At 54.3% G+C, this 14,891-nt stretch overlaps 1 protein-coding gene across 1 annotated transcript in view; it reads right to left on the minus strand.

Moving 5' to 3' along the window:
* Nucleotides 1–14,891, minus strand: part of Prex1 (phosphatidylinositol-3,4,5-trisphosphate dependent Rac exchange factor 1) — a 152,722-nt gene that overhangs the window by 89,146 nt on the left and 48,685 nt on the right. The window lies entirely within an intron of this gene.

Genomic DNA, 14,891 nt, shown 5'->3' on the forward strand with positions numbered 1-14,891 from the left:
TGGTGTGTGTGTATATATATATACATATATATATATATGCGCATGTATACATGTGTGTATATCTGTGTCAGTGTGTGTGCGTGCATGTGTGTTAGTATCAGCATATATGTGTGTGTTGGTGTGTGTGCATGCATTTGTGTACGTATGTGGACATGTCTTTGTGTATGTGTGTGAGTATATAAGTAGTGGGTATTTTGTGTGTGGTGTGTGTGTGTATGTATATATGTGTGTGTATGTGTGTGTGTGTAATATCCCTATGTGCTGTATATCGGTATGTGTCAGTGTGTATGTGTCAGTGTGTGTGTACACATATCAGTGTGTATGTGTGTGTTGGTGTGTGTGTGCATGCATTTGTATACGTGTGTGTGTGTGTGTGTGTGTGTGTGTGTGTCTTGTCGATGGAACAGGATAACGTGACAGCAAGTCAGTAAGGAGGGACGTCACATCTCTTCTCACAGTTGGACCCTGTGCTCTCATGGCTGGAGGGCAGAGCTGGTCCACCATAGACACCCGTCAGTCAAACAGAGGCATGAAGGCAGGAGCCTCAACTCAAGCCCGGGAACAGTTGGACTTGAAAGGACACGGTAGGAACGGTTGGGGGCAAAGTTTCCTAGAGGATGCAGCAGCTAGGCCTGGGTGCCCGTCCGTCCGTCCATCCGTCCGTCGGTCTCCAGCCACCCAGACAGGCAGACAAAGGTAGCCCCACCCAGCACAGGCGCCCGAGCAGGCGGGAAGCTTGAGTCCCACTGGTCTGACCTAGATGCAGCTTCCTGTCCTGGTTTCTTCACACGAGCTGGGCTACTGCTATTGTGCACGGACAATGAGAGGCTCAGGCCACCCACAGAGGACGTGCACGCAAGCCAACACTACAAGCATGGGCACCAAGAACAGCTCGTGACCCGGAAAGAATGGGCCAGCAGGGGTTCTGGGCGCAGGCACAGGCAGCCCCTTGGCTGCCAACCTGTGGGCGGTGCCGGTATCTATCCTCTGTACTGGAGGGGCTGCTGAGGGACCCTCTAAGGGACTCTGCCCAAGGCCTGCTGGCAGCAGAACACTCACGATGACTGCAGTTCGCACCTTAGAGATGTCCCTGAAACGAAATACCATCCTACGATGCTCCCTTTGGCTCCCCGGGGCCCTGTCCATGGCTGAAGCACCCGGTCCCTCAGCATCCATCTGCCTCCTCATCCCAGTAATAACAGCAACTAAGGCATACACCACAGATGCAGGGAATGGTAGGCTCATCGCTACACAGCTTGGGCAAACTCTAGCCAGGCAAGGGCTCTTGAAAGGCCAACCACGGAGCCACGAGTGGTGGAACAGGCCGACCAGCTGCGCTCAGGGACCTGGAGCACTGGGAATACACATCCTGGTCTAAACCACAGTCCCAGGTGACTGAGACACGAGGTCCCAGCAGCATGCACAGGGAAGAGCCTGTGCTAGCCACGTTACTGTGTGAACACAAACTCCATGGACCTGCTGCAGAAGTGAGCACCTGTCACACAGACACCACACTCTTCAATTCCACGCAGGCTTCTACCCCGCCCATGCTCATATGCACCTGTAAGCAATGCCAGGTGACATCTCTGGGCCCAGAGGCCTCCTTGATGTGACAGGGAACAGGTGTCAGCCATCACTGGCAGGAGCTGGCCCTCAGACAGATGAAGGACCTGAGAAGGCCACACTCCAAGGAAGCGGGAGGTGGTGGAATAGGTCGCTCAAGACAGCAAGCCCGCGGTCTATCTCCTGCCCTCCTGCGGCGGCAGCAAACATCACTAACCAGCCACACCTATTTCTCCTGCTCCGCCATAGCTCCGGACCCAGCTTCCTAGAGCCTCCACCTCTTGTCCTATTGCCTAGAAGGTAAGGGGCCACCTCCCCACATGGCACGAGGTGTAGGTGGCTCCACAAGGTGACTTGCTCCACAGTGCAAATGGCTGTCTCTCCCCACACTCCCAAGAGTTCTGGTGTGCCCACTCCTCACAAGGCCACTTCTCTGAGTGAGTCCTGGGTGCTTACTGGGGACCCCCGCTGCTCCTTCTGAATGAGTCCTGTGAGCTTATTGGGGACCCCCACTGCTCCTTTCCTGGTCTAATCACAAGCATGGCTGACTGCCACACCAGCAACATGGTACCAAGGTCAAGTGTCCACCTGTCACCGAGGCCTCGGGGAGTATATCCCCAAGGTTCTTCTGGGAGAGTGGTTCCATCTGCCAGGCTCCGGTGTGAGTCCCCTTAGGGACAGAGAGGCTGCCTGACGCAGGTGTGTGACCTGCTCCAGGGTGAATTGGCTAGACAGAGATTAGGGACACAGAATCCTGACTAATGGCGATCAGGTAAATATACATCTTGACTAAGACAAGCTCAAGCAGTGGGAGAAGGCTTCCTGACTTCACACAGAGGAGGAGGGGGAAGAGGAGGAGGAGGAGGCTCTCAATGGTTCACACACCAAGCCTCAGACTACAAGAGAGGCCTTCCTGTCTGTCCATTCTACAAATGAGGTAGACTGAGTCCCAGGGACAAAGAGCCGGCACGTCACCCAACCCAAAACCACAGAGCAAACACCTGAACAGGGACAGGGACAGGGCCCCCCCACCAAAGGACTGTTGGGACACACAGTGCATGCATGTGTCTTCAGGTTCCCTAGATCTGTTCCCAACAGACAGATGTCTGCCACAGCTGCAGGGCCTAAAGAGGCTTTCTCAGAGGAGGCATCCATCACAATCCAGACAGAAGCCTAACCTGGCCATGTGACCCTGGGAAAATGAGATTCCTCTGCCCCATGCACTCATCCCCAGCTTCATAGTTCCCTTCAAGCCCATCTTCCCCAGGGCGTGGCACTCACTGTCTGAAGTGTCCGGCCTCTAAGATGTGCACGGCCGGCCCTCCATGGGGCACCTCTCAGAGCTGTCTTCCCTGAACACACAGTGAAGAGTGCAGTCACTCCCGCCCTGCTGGGCGTATTCTGTGACAAGCCCCGCAACAGGGCTGCTGGACCCTGAGGCTGTGCACAGAGCACTGGTGCTCCATGGCTTTGCTCCACGGCTGTGCTCCACAGCTCCTCCCTCACCTGAGGGAGGCACAGGGCACAGGCTCACTCATGGCTGTCTCTGCCTGCACTGTGCTAGCCTAAGGCGTGGCCTGAGGAAACTCTAGGCGAGGAGGAGGCCTGGGAGGGAGAGAGATGGGAGCTCTACTGAGTATCACAAATGAAACCCTATGGCAGGCCAGTGTGGTTTTGGTTTGTTCTGATTTTACTTTTGCTTTTCTTTTTGAGAGCAGGTCTTGGGTCTCTCTTTGTCACATGGGTTGACTTCAAACCCCTGGGCTCAAGTGATCCTCCTGCCTCAGCCTCCTAAGAAGCTGGAACTGCAGGGGTGTGCCATCAAGAGCAACATGTCTCTGAACCCCACGGCCTCAGAGGCCCTCTCCTGTGCACCCATTTTACAGAACAGGGGAACGGAGGGTACCCAGCTGCAAAGCGTTCACTTAGAGCCACGGGGCTAGGATGTGGTGGTCTGGCCTGACATGGAGAACCCTGCCCAAATGTGCATCTCAAGTGAGTAACTGTGGGACACAGATGGCCCTGGCTTTCAAAGCAGCCAGCAGCTGCCTGGGGACCCACGCCATCTGTCTGGAACCACAGTCACAGCCCGCGGACGATACAGCTCTCCCTGGAGGTGCAGAACAGAGCAGAGCCCTGCACTCATTCCTGGAGAGAGACAATGGCAATTTGAACCGCTGGGGGATAGGGACTGCTGTCCCCAAGGACACCCACACCTCAGCTGGGGTGACCTCACTCGACATATGGTGAAACCTGAGAGGGAAGGTGGGGGGACCCCCAGATCACACCAAGTACAAAGGAAGTGAGATGCCCGTGGGGCTCAATCCCCACTGTGATCTGCTGGTCAAGGGCCCGAGGAAGCAGAGGATCATGGGCCAATAGCGCCCTGGCAACAAAGTCAGAATAAACCATGCCTTTGACAATAGTAAACCAGCCCTATAAGACAGCAGACAGGCTGCACTGCCTGCTCCCAGCAGAACCCCCCCCCCCAGCCAGACATGGGGAGGCCCCCCTGAGCACCCAGTAAGCCCTGCAAAGACCCCAGTGCTATATTCCACTGGCTCACAAACCTGGTTTGAATCCCAGGAGGATCAGGAACCTCAAGCATGGCACAAGAGGCAGGGAGGTTTCTGAGTTCGAGACCAGCCTGGTCTACAGCCTACAGAGTGAGTTCCAGGACAGCCAGGGCTATACAGAGAAACCCTGTCTCGAAAAACCAAAAAAATAAAAAATAAAAATAAATAAATAAATAAGTATGGCACAAAAATCTTGCTTCCACCAATGACATGCCATCTGTCCCGTGAGTCATGGGAGAGTGACACCTCCTTCCCCACCCCAGCCCAGGACTGCCATGCAATGACAAGTTCATGACACAGAAGGCCATTTAACGACCTGGAGAAGAGCCACTGGCAATCCCTTATCCAGGACAAGGACCAGGGACAAGGGAGCACACACGGGGTTGCAGCTAGTATTTTGGCTCAATAAACTGCCTGGACCTCACGCATGCGTGAAAGAGGCCTGGCTGGGCCAGGAACGATCGCTAGCAGTGCAGGGCGGGCCACAAGGGTCTAGCTCTGCCACTGAGGCGAGGGGGAAGACGGGTGAGGAGTGACTCACCTCCACCCCGGGCCTCAGTTTCCTCCTGAATCAGGGAAGGAGTGAGGGCTCTGCCTGCAGGGAGCACGTCGCAGACTGTCACGTGACACACATGACACACATAGTGGAGGCACATACAACACTTGAGACCCATCGGAGAGCATCTAGCCCCATCGCACCCCCAACTGCAGATGACAGGGGTCTATGGGAAGTGGGAGCTGGGTGTCCACAGGCTCCAGGCACCGTGCTTCCTGAGAAAGCTTTGGACATTGGTCAGCAGCCATTAAGGAGCTAGACACCCAGCATGGCCACACCTCCAGCGTGGCCACACCTCCACGTGGCCACACCTCCAGCATGACCACACCCACCCAATCCTGTTGGTACTTGTCTGGGCTTAGGCTCTTTGCAGTTCTGGAGACTGAGCAGGGGCATCACCGGGCTAGACAAGCGCTCTACCCCTGAACTACTTCCCAGGCTGTCCATTCGGTTCTTGTCCTGTGGCCATGTAACGACCATTACACTATCACTGTCAACTTGACAAGATCTGGAGTCACCTCAGGAGACAAGTCACTAAGCACGCCCAGTGAGGGATTAGGTTAGGTTAGGGTAAGAAGACCCGTCCTGAATGTTGGGGGGCAGGCACCACTCCACGGGCGGGGGTCTCGGAGTGCTTGAAAAGGAGAGAGCGTGCTGAGGTTGGTGTCCTGATCACAGATACAATGTGAGCAGCTGCCTGGTGCCTCTCCTGCCACGCCCTCTCCGCCATGACTGACTGTACCCTGGAATCATGGGCCAGAGTAAACCGCCCCTTCCTTAAAGATGCTGTTACCAAGGTATGCTGTTATAGCAACAGTAACTGATACAGCAAGGTTTCATCAGGTTGCCCAGGCTAGCCTCGGACTTACTGTGTACAGGCCACACAGGCTTAGAAATTATAGTTCTCCTGCCTCAGCCTCTCAAATAGCCAGGATGAACCACCCATACCGCTAGGCCTGGAATAGTAGTACCTTTTGAAGTCTGTGTTTTTTAGTCTGAACTTAGCTACCCGAGTCTTCTACAGTGACAGAGGACAGTGTGGCCTGTCACTATCAACAAAGCCACCTGCCACCCCAGGCACACACCCCCAGCCCCCACCCCCACCCCACCCCCGCCTATGCCGAGCAGACTGTCCCCACCCCCAACCTTGGGAAGCACCCAGCACCTCTGACTCAACGCTGCCCTTTTAGTAAAGGTGACCCGCTCACTACCAAGACTTCCTGGAATCAGTGGGCTGGCTGCGGGAGCCGCTCAGATGAGAGACAGGCTGTCTGAGGGGCTGGAGCTTGAGCAGGTACCAGATAGGGAGCTCTGCGAGTATCTGGGGGGGAAACACTCTGGGGCACAGGCCCTAGGCTTTCCTAGCCCGTCCGGTCTAAAGCAGCTGCCCCTCCACCTCCTTCACACCCATGCTGGTGGGCAGTTACACCCAGGGACTCTACTTGCTACTTGCGTTTGCCTATCAATTTATTGACTTGTCCATTTAGGGTATTGGGGAGCACCAAAGCCTAGGGTGAAGCCCTCAGTATGATCATTGAACCCCCATACCTACACCCCATCTCCCTTCCAGACCCTGATGGGGGAGACACCCACCCTGGGACCCACCAAAGAGGAACTTGAAGCAAAACCTAAGTTGCTACAACCTGCTGTGAGCCACGGAAACAGGGGGAGGGGAGGCCGCAGAGGGGAAGCAACCTCTCCCCACAGAGCCCCACCCACCCCTCCCCTGTCAAGGCCCACTCACAGATACCCAGCCATCCTAGGTGACTCACACCCTCTTTAGTTGAACCTGCAGAAGGCTTTGTGCCTACCTTTGAATATGAATGCCCCAACCCTAGCTTCTTTTGGGATAGTGGGCACACAGGCTTTAAGTAGCTGGGGCCTGGGCGGTTACCACCCTCCCCCAGGGCGAGCATCCTTAGTTTTCCCATCTGACACCTTCACTGCTGCCTTCCCTTGCCTGACTGCAGGTGTAGGTTTGAGTGTGAGAACCGCTCCTACACAAAGACACAGCTAATAGAAAGCCACACACCAGCATAGACATCACTAATGGAGCGCAGACCTTTTCTTGTCGGAGTCTCCTCATTGTTATCCCCTAGATCTATAACCTCCTCTGGAGCCCCTCCTACTCAGACCCCAGCTCCTCCCTTTTTCAGCTACTGTGAGCCCTTTGGTTTCTTTTTCCTGTGAATAATAGGGGTCGCCCCAGTTAGATTAAGACTGGGGCTCTCCACCACAGGTCTTTGACATGTGATTGCCTGGAGTTTCTGCAGAGACATGACGGAACCCATGTGTGGGACGTGATATGTAGGTGGACAGATCTCGGCTACGGAGGACATCTGATAGTTTCCCTGGCTTCCTCCCTCTAGCCAGACAACCAGCTCTGCCTCCAGATATTGCCTAAGTATTTGCCTAGGGTCAGCCACAGCCAGCTGACGGAGCTAACAAAACTGCCACTGGAGTGGACATCTGGGGTTCAAGAACTAACTGTGCCCCAGCCTGCTGTGTGTCCCAGCAGCCTTTGTGGACCTTGCGTTCCTTCTGTGAGGAATTGGAACAAGGAACAATACCCTCTCTCTGTCTCCGCTCCCTCCTCTGGGAAGTAGGGGCATAGAATGGTTCCTGTGACTTCTTTTCCGGTGACGAAATATCCTTGCATCTGGCAGAGGTGGTGACGACCAAACTCTGACTGCTCAAACCCACGAGCAGCACATTTCCCTTGAGTCCAGGGGACTGTAACACGCAGAATACAGCGACACGCTGTCAAAAACAAAACCAAGGCCCGACGTCTATAGAGACAAGAGCAGACAAAAGCACCCTGACAGCCTCCAGCTCACCACAGCAGCCCGTGTGGCAGGTGGCTGGGAGCAAAAGCGGCAAGCTCACAGCCAGCCATGTCTGGGAACAGGCCTGATTTAGGTGGCATTTCCTGCCGGAATGCGAAGACAAAGCAACGCCAGCCACTTCAAGGCCCCAGAGCCCAGGGCAGGGCGGGTGGCCTCCTGGGTTCCACTCCTTCTGCACTTTGGGACAATGGAGCTGCTGCTCTCAATGGTGCTGACACTTGACATCTGAGACAATTGCTCCGGGAGCCCCCCACACCCAGGTCCAAGGGTTAGCTTTTTTTTTTCCCCCATCTCTCCGAACAATTGTCCCCGGACAGGCTTTAGTCCAGCCCCGACTTTATCTACAGGGGACTGTGGAGAACCAGGAAACAGTGCTCAAGACAGAGGATGACAACACTGTGGCTCCAAACAGGACAGGAGGGGGTGGTGCCCATGCCCACGCTGGAGGTTTCCCCTGTTCGCTTTTTACTGCAGCAGCTGTGACCCTGGGGAAGGGATTCCCAGGCAGCAGAAGCTCCCGGGTGCAGAGCCCGCCTCTAGAACAGGTGGGCGATGGATGGATTGCTCTGCTGCAGCTCAGGGTGTGAGCCAAGCTGCCACAGCTTCCTGTCACAGCCTCAGCCCACTGTATAGAAAAGAAGACTGAGGTTTCCATGGGCTGAAGCATCCTGACAAGTGGACTTCAACCTGAGGCTGAGCTCCAACCCCTGGGCTCTCCAGCATCCAGGCAGTGACATTCTACAGCATCCCCTCCGGCCCTGTCTCGGTCACCCCGACTCCTGATGGTGGTGACAGAAAAGCCATCCTTCCCCACACACCCCCTCCCAGGCTCTATAACAGGTTCTTTGTCCCCAGGGTTTACACCAGCCTCACTTTCCTCAACCAGGTGAAGAGAAAGCCACCTTTCAGGGAAGATCAAGGGGCTCAGAGACTGAACGGAGCATGGGGCTCTCGGGGAGACCCGCCTTGGGACACTGATGGTGAGCTCCCAAGCTAAGGGATGGAGGAAATGACCTTGAAATAGGAGTGCCCCTGGACTATCTGTGGGCCCAAGGTCATTCAAGGACCTGAAGGAGTGAGGCAGGCCTGGGATCAAGGGTCAGATGCTGATGTGGACTGTAAGCTTCTAAAAGCTGGAAAGGCAGGCCAGGGACCCCTCCTACCCCAGAGGCTCCAGGGAAAGCAGCTCCCTGACAACTCGTCTTTTAGCTCCCAGGGCACAGTTCAGACTTCTGACCTCTAGACCTGTATGGTAAGTCTTCGCCGTATTTTAAGCCTGACCTTGATGGTGACTTCTTCCAGTCACAGGGAAGGAAAAGCAAGGAGGCTGCTGGGAAATGGGTGGAAGGATGGATGGATGGATGGATGATGGATAGATGGATGGATGGGATGGATGGATGGATGGATGGATGGATGGATGGATGGATGGGATAGATGGATGGGATAGATGGATGGATGGATGGATGGATGGATGGATGGGATAGATGGATGGGATAGATGGATGGATGGATGGATGGATGGATGGATGGATGGATGGTTGGGATAGATGGATGGAGGATGGATGGATAGATGGAGGATGGATGTATGGATGGAGGATGGATGTATGGATGGATGGGATAGATGGATGGGTGGGTGGATGGATGGATGGATGGATGGGATAGATGGATGGATGGATGGATGGATGGATGATGGATGGATGGATGGATGGACGGACGGACGGATGGATGGGATAGATGGATGGATGGATGGATGGATGGAATGGATGGATGGATGGGATAGATGGATGGGATAGATGGATGGATGGATGGATGGATGATGGATGGATGGATGGATAGATGGATGGATGGATGGATGGATGGATGGATGGATGGGATAGATGGATGGATGGATGGATGGATGGATGATGGATGGATGGATGGAGGATGGATGGGATAGATGGATGGATGGGATAGATGGATGAATGGATGATGGATAGACGGATGGATGGATAGATGAATGGAAGGATGGATAGATGAATGGATTGAAAGATGGACAGATGGATGACTAACTATAAGGACAAGCAGCCTTTAATCCCAGTGCTCAGGAGGTAGAGGCAAGCAGATCTCTGTGAGTTCCAAGTCCAGGCTGGTTTACAGAGCCAGTTCCAGGACAGTCAAGGCTATACAGAAAAAAACCTGTCTCAAAAAATAAACAAACAAACAGTGGGCAGCAAGGCCAAGGAACCCACTCTCACCACCCTCCCACGAGATGCACAGTGCATGGCCCCGTTCTTTGCTTGCAGCTGCAGGCCCAGTGTGCTCCAAGGCCCGCAGCACACCCTCTCTGCCTGCAGCACCCCTGGTCTCCCTGAGTAGGTCACCTACTCCTAGTGCAGCTCTGGACAGGGATGGCCTCCTCAACTCCCACATCCTGAACACATGCTTAACACACAGCTGAAACTGTCCCTTGATCAGTAAAGGGTCGCTCCTCAAGCCCAGCCCTTCAGGAGCCACAGGAAGGCCCAGGTTCACTCTCTCCTCATTCACATTTTTTGTTTGTTTGTTTGTTTGTTTGTTTGTTTGTTTGTTTCGAGACAGGGTTTCTCTGTGTAGCCCTGGCTGTCCTGGAACTCACTCTGTAGACCAGGCTGGCCTTGAACTCAGAAATCCACCTGCCTCTGCCTCCCAAGTGCTGGGACTACAGGCGTGTGCCACCACTGCCCGGCTCCTCATTCACATTTTGATTACAATTGGCAGTCAGCACTTGGCATAATACATTCGATGAGCTGATGGGTGGGTGGGTGGGTGGGTGGGTGGGATGAACAGAAGGATGGATGGACAGATGGATGGATGAGATGGATGAGATAGATGATAGATGGATGGATGGATGGATGGATGGATGGATGGATGGGATAGACGGATGGATGGGTAGATGGGTAGATGGATGGATGGGTAGATGGGTAAATGGGTGGATGGATGGATGATGGATGGATGGGATAGATGGATGGATGGAGGATGGATGGGTGGATGGATGGATGGATGATGGATGGATGGATGGATGATGGATGGATGAATGGAAGGATGGACAGATGAATGGATTAAAAGATGGACAGATGGATGACTGACTATAAGGACAAGTGATCAAATTGATGGATGGGTAGGTAGATAGGTAAAGGGTAGGTACATGAATGAGATGAAGGGAGGAAGAAAGGAGTGAGGGAAAGAAGGCCAGAGCCTGCCTCCCTCACACACAGCCTCAATTCCAAGACCCATAGAGGGCTAGTGATTTGGAGTGACCCACCCTTTCTCTCTGAGACTTGGTTTCCCCATCTGCACAACACGGACACTGTTACAATCTTTATTCAAGACCTGTTGCCCCGGTTCCTGAACGTGGAGTAGCCAAAGCCTCTCCATGGGCCTGGGGAGCTGCTCCTGGCCTTTCACCACTGGAGAGATTCTTGATCCTCACTGAGGTTCATGAATACCATGCAGCACTGAGCAACTAGGCGTAAGCACTCACCCGCTTGAAGAGGCTTCAAGAGAAGGGCCTGGTTCCTGCATCACCAGCCTACTCCCATACAGTGCTGTAGGCCGAGGCCATGCCTGGAGCCAGCCCCCATGGGGACTCTGACTCAGAGCCCTTTGTTGAGAGACAAGCCACCCTCCTCATGGGTCACCTCTGTGAAAAGGGGAATAGGAAGTCTATCTGCTCTCGAAGTCTGAAGCAAACAAGGAAAAGGTTGGGGTGCCAGAGAGGTAAAGGCAGACACAGGGACTCTGCAGAGAGAGACCAGTGTTGGCGATTGCTGGGGTTTCTCTGGTTATAAGTCTCCCACTTACAACACATATCCACAAACCTTTGCTTCACAGTTAATGGGTATAACCAGGATCCTCTGTTGTTGCATAAAACAAACCCCACAGCTTGCTTCCCTCCAACAATGTGTACCAATGCCTCTGAAGCCTTCATGCTCTCTCTCTCTCTCCCCCCTCCCCCACCCTATGTGAGCACACCCAGAACCATAGCCCGGCAGGCACACATCACAGGGTCTCTCCGTCCGACTCTAGTCACCCACACAACTCATCTTAGTGCCAGCTCAGGGATCGGCTCACCACAAGGCCCTGCTCTGTCTGCCGGGCACCCATCATTTGTGCCCTCCACACAGCAGGCCCAGGGAGGTGAACCCCAGGAGCCCTGCTTTGATTTAAGTTTGCTGTTGTTACTGCTTCTAGTTTGTTTTCAGACAGGGTCACCAGGCAGCCCTGGCTGGCCCTGAGCTAACTATGTAGACCAAGCTGGCCTTGAACTCACAGAAATCCCCCTGCCTCTTCCATCTGAGTCCTGGAATTAATGGTGGGTGCTGCTGTTATACCATTAGGATAAACCTAAGGCTTATCATAACACTGGCTCTCATTCTGGAATCATTTCAACTTTATATGAAAGATATATTTTCTTTCCTTCCTTCCTTCCTTCCTTTATTCCTTTGTGTGTGCGCGCATGGGCGTGAATGCATGTGTATTTGTGTACCATCGTGGCCCAGCATTCTCTGTTCCATTTAAAAAGCATAATTAAAGGCTGGCTTGATGGCTCAGTAGGTAAAGTGTCTGCCATGCAAATGTAAGGACCTGAGTTCAAATCCCCAGGACCCACTCAAAGGGCTGGATTCAGTCATAGTCTGAGTAGCCCCAGTGCTGGTCAACCAGGCTAATGGAAGAGGCAAGCTCCAGGATCAGTGAGAGACTGTGTGGAAACCTAGAGTGGACTTGAGAAGTCCTGTGTGGAAGCCACAGAGGACTTGAGAGAGAGAGACTCTAAATGTAACCTTAACAAGTAGGCTGATGTGGCTAAGCAGGGACAATGAGAGACAAAACCAGGAATGTCCATGCTGATACCTAAATGAAGCTGAAGAATTCACTGTGGACATCCAGGGAGAGTGTTCCTGACACAGAACAAGCTGCGTGTGCAAAGGCGCCAGGCAGCCTCAACCCACCCGTGTTCCAAGTACAGTGAGGCTAAATCACAGGAGCAAGAACACTGGGAAGAGGAAATAAACCCAGAGACCCAGCAGGAGTCCAGTGTGCAGCACCCTGGGGGCCAGCCAAGGGTCTCTGATTCTCCTCCAGGAGAATCACAGAGAAGTTCTAGGCAGGCGAGGGACCCGGCTGAGTGTGGAGAAGAGACTGAGAGGAAGCGAGAGGCAATGGTAGAAAAACAGGTTCTAGTATTCTGAAGACAGAGTCCCTGCGATTTACTCAGGAGGACAGGAAGACAAGGGCTGGCCTCTGGTCTCCAGCATGGCTAGGCCAGAGTCCCTTTTACAAAAACAGGGCAGGCTGTGGTTTGGAGGGCGTGTGGTATGAGAGTCCAGTCTGAGGTATGTTCAGTCTGGCGGTGGAGACAGGGCCCCTGTCAGCAAATGCTTGCACAAGATCGATTTGGCTGCAAGCATGCTTGGAAGAGGTCTGAGCAAGGGGACCCAACAGGTACCCTCAAGGCAGGCATCTGAAGGTGGAAGAACCAGCCAGCAGCTGAAGCCAAGAAACCAAGAGGTATGCTGGGCATGTGCGGGGCGGGGTGATAGCTGCTATTTGGGGGTGTCCTCTGCCTTCCCTGCCGGGACACTTCTCATGCTCTATCCACTATGGATGAGGCCCTCAGATAAGGGCAGGTGGCTTCCAGGGTTCACAGCTCTGAACAGCACAGAACTAGGTTCGAATCCCAGAGCAATCTCTTCTATGCTACGGGACCCTGAACTGCTAGCTCTCTGCCTTAGCTCCTGCCCAAGACAAAGGGTATTTAAGCCAGTGTCACCTCTTCCCATGCCAGCTTCACACAGAGCTGGAGAGCCAGGAGTGGTTTAGCCAACAGCTCACACGACAGGCCAGCCTAGGTCCCAGTCTAGGCTGCCCTGCTGGTATTTTCCATGGGCTCAGAGTAGGACTCAAGGCAAGTATGCAGCCTCCTGCTACCACCTATGAAGGTGGTACTGTAGTCTCAGCCCTGAGAACGGAACTTGAGCGGAACAGAAAAACCTCCACTCTACAGACTGGTACAGAGCAGAAGAGAGGCAAGAGCGGAAGGGGGAGGGGGGCTGCTTTCAGTGCAGTGGCCAGGAAGGAAGGAAGGACCTCAGACAGAGAGACCAAAGGAGGGAAGAAACCCCGGGGTAGCAGTGGGGAGCCCAGGCCAAGCTGTTAGGCCAAGAGAGCAGGGACAGAAGCTCTGTGACAAGGGCCAGCTCCATGCATGCGTGCGTGCGTGCGTGCGCGCGTGCATGGTGCGTGCATGTATGCATGCGTGAGCAAGGCTCAAAAGCAGAACTAAGAGGCAGCAGATGGCATCGGGGATGCAGCCAGAGATGGACAGACACCTGACCACGTGGGAAGGAAAGAGAAGTCTAGTCTAAGCAGGACAGGACAGCCCTAAGGAAGGAGGGCTCTGCACCAAGGAGCATGGGAAGATGCTCCCAGACCTCCTCAGAGCCCTTGGTGTTCAAGGCAAGCACACACACACACACACACACCGTGGGCTGCGCCACTGGCCCCCTGGCAGTAACCAGGGACACAGTCCTCCCTCTCTCACATCACAAGACTTCCCTGTCTCCATCCATGTAATGAAGACCTGAGACCTGTCCAGCCTTGGTCAGGGCGTCCAATGAGGAATGCTGGAGCTGACTCATTTAGACCCCAGGCTTGGGGCTGCTCAGACGCCACCACTCAAAAGTCTCCCTGGCTACAGCATCTACTAAGAGTCCCGTGTGGGCCCCACTCCACAGCAGCCCCATACGGGCTTTCTGGCAGTCAAGGGGTCCGAGGAGGTGGCACCTGGCAACCAGACACCTGCCTAGCAACGGTGTGATGGGATGACGCTGGACTCCATGGCAACGGCAGCTGAGGCCCCCAGAGGCCACACGTGGCTTTTGGAGGGTGCGGGAAGGGGGATCACAGACTCAATTCCAAGGCAAAATCACCCACAAGGGGCCTTACAAGCCTAGCGGGGCCTGAACTGCCAGGCACAGAGAGAGCGTGGGACCTGCCTGAGTTGCGGGTCTCATCTCAGAGCTGTGCGCCACAGGCCTGCATGGGCCACCTGACACCTCCTCTCTGGAATGGAGACAACGCCTCCGACACAGTGTGCAGTCTCCCTAGTAGTGTATAAAAATAACACTGGCAAGCAGACTGTGGATTCTGAGAGTCCAGAGCTCAGTCATTCTGAAGATTGGGCCGTGGGTTTAACTCCCCCCGCCCCCCAACACACACACACAACTTCCAGAGGTCCTGAGATTCTGAGTGTCTCTGGCTGCGAGGTCTAGAATGCAGTCCGCCAAGAGGAAGAAGAGGAGGAAAAGGAGGGTAGGAGCTGCCAGTGTCCCCT

Source organism: Apodemus sylvaticus, chromosome 5 (assembly GCF_947179515.1).
Source record: "Apodemus sylvaticus chromosome 5, mApoSyl1.1, whole genome shotgun sequence".
In the NCBI taxonomy this organism is placed as follows: domain Eukaryota; kingdom Metazoa; phylum Chordata; class Mammalia; order Rodentia; family Muridae; genus Apodemus; species Apodemus sylvaticus.